Raw genomic sequence first — 2,373 nt, forward strand, 5'->3', positions numbered from 1 at the left:
TTCACTGAATTTGAAACTCCAATTTATTTTCTTCCTTTCTTTCTCTTACTCCTCCTCTTTTCTCCTTCTTTCTTTTTTTGAGACAGGATCTTTCTCTGCATCCTTAGCTAGCCTGAAAATCACTATGTAGACCACACTGACTTCAATCTCTGCCCGAAACCAACCAATACAGAAACCATTACTCAAAAGTAAAACTGAAAAAGCTGCAGTATATTTATTTATTTTGTGGTAAGAGGTTTAAGTGATATGCTTTCATAAATTAGAAAAAGTTGATTTTGGAGTCAAGAGACCAGATTCTGGTCTTTTTGTGGATAACAAGGAAAATGATCTCTGACAAACACTTTATTTTTTCTGAACTACAGTTACTTCATTTTTAAAATGCAGAAAAACACTGTCATAAATATAAGCCAGGCCCATACTTAACTTCAATATATATTTTATGTGTACATTAAAGTTTTATTATGTTTTTAAGTGTTTTTATTTATTCTTAAGAATTTCACACATGACCGAGACCCACCAACATGGGCCGTTTTCATACCTAGACAGTGAAGAAGGCAGCCCGGGTCACCAGCGAGAAGTACTACACGCATCTAGGTCATGACTTCCACACCAACAAGCACATGTGCAAGGAGATCATCATTATCCTCAGCAAGAAACTCTGCAACCAAGTCCCTCACTTGCTTGCTTAGAGTTACTCCTAGATATTTTATATTGCTTGTAGCTATCATGAAGTGTGTGGTTTTCCTAATTTCTTCCTCTGAATGATTGCCATTTGTATATAGGAAGACTACTGACTTTTTTGAGTTAATTTTGTATCCAGCCATTTTGCTGAAGGTATTTATCAGCTGTAGGAGTTCTCTGGTGGAATTTTGGGGGTCATTTATGTACACTCTCATATCATCTGCAAATAGGGATAATTTGACTTCCTCCTTTCCCATTTGGATCCCTTTGATCTTCTTTTGTTGTCTTATTGCTCTGGCTAGAACTTCAAGAACTATATTGAAGAGATATGGAGAAAGTGGACAGCCTTGCCTGGTCCCTGATTTTAGAGGAATTTCCTAGAGCATCTCTCCATTTAATTTGATGTTGGCTATTGGCTTAATGTCAATGGACAGGACATTCTCCACAGTTATGTGGGAAGCGGGGACTGATTCTGACATGAACTCTGGTGCCCCATATTTGACAATCTCTCCTTGGTGTGGAGGCCTGGTGGCACTCAGAGAAAGAATAAGCAGGCTACCAAGATAAGACTTGATAGCCTATGACCATATAGTGGGGAGGAGGTCCCCCTCAGTCACAGACCTAGGGGAGAGGAATAGGGTGAAAGCGGGAGGGAGGGAGGATACAGTGATGGAATAACAATTGAGATGTAATCTGAATAAATTAACAAAAAATATTTTAAAAAGAAAAAAGAAATTATATAATTTAAAAATAAAAAAGAAACTCTGCAACAAGATAGCCAACTATATCACACACCTGATGAAGAAGATTCAGAGAGGTCCTGTGAGAGGTATCTCTATCAAGTTGCAGGAAGAAGAGAGAGGAGAGATAATTACATTCCTGAAGTCTCAGCCCTAGACCAGGAGATCATTGAGGTAGATCCTTACACCAAGAAAATGATGGAGCTTCTGCACTTTGGCAGGCTCTCCAAGCTGCAGGTCACTCAGCTTACAGTTGGCATGAATTTCAAAACACCACGTGGAGCCATTTAAATCTGTTTTGTCATATTTTCAATAAACCTGAAAACAAGAAGAAAAGAATTTCACACATGTATAAAATGAAATATGGTCATATATGTATAAACTAATGATATGACCACTTCATTGTATGGTTAAGGGAAAGGTTTTTATTGTAGATATAAGAGAGAGAAGAGCATCCAGGTACTTGGGAGGCAGAGGCAGGTGGATTGCTGTGAGTTCGAGGCCAGCCTGGTCCACAAGTCGAGTCAAGGGCAGCCAAGATAACACAGAGAAACCCTGTCTTGAAAAACTAGAGGGAGAGAGAGAGAGAGAGAGAGAGAGAGAGAGAGAGAGAGAGAGAGAGAGAGAGAGAGAGAGAGAGAGAGGAGCCAGAGGCATCTGGAAGAGTCCAGAGTAGAGGGAGAAAGTAGGAGGCTGAAATTGGCCAGCAGACTGGACCTGGACCCTAGAGGCACAGAAACAAAGCAGAGAGATAGAGAGTTGGGAGGGTGAGAGTTGAAGACAAAGAGCTCATGGATGAAAGGGGATTGCATAGCATGGTTGTAAGGAGGATGAATCACTGGGAGGAAAGAAGCTCCTGAGCTGAAGGAAGTTTAGGATAGTGGAGGAGATGAGAAAAGCCAGGATAGACCATGAAACCTGAACTATGTCACAGAAACTTGTGATACTGAGA

At 40.3% G+C, this 2,373-nt stretch overlaps 1 pseudogene across 1 annotated transcript; it reads left to right on the forward strand.

The window, feature by feature from the left end:
- The first annotated feature begins 521 nt into the window (after positions 1-521).
- On the forward strand, positions 522-1,737 carry LOC311596123 (small ribosomal subunit protein eS17-like; annotated as a pseudogene). The gene is made up of 2 exons: positions 522-668; positions 1,456-1,737. The product of its transcript is annotated as a small ribosomal subunit protein eS17-like (transcript).
- The last annotated feature ends 636 nt before the right edge of the window (positions 1,738-2,373 follow it).

The sequence above is a fragment of the Acomys minous genome, assembly GCF_964271855.1.
Source record: "Acomys minous genome assembly, chromosome: 4".
NCBI lineage: Eukaryota > Metazoa > Chordata > Mammalia > Rodentia > Muridae > Acomys > Acomys minous.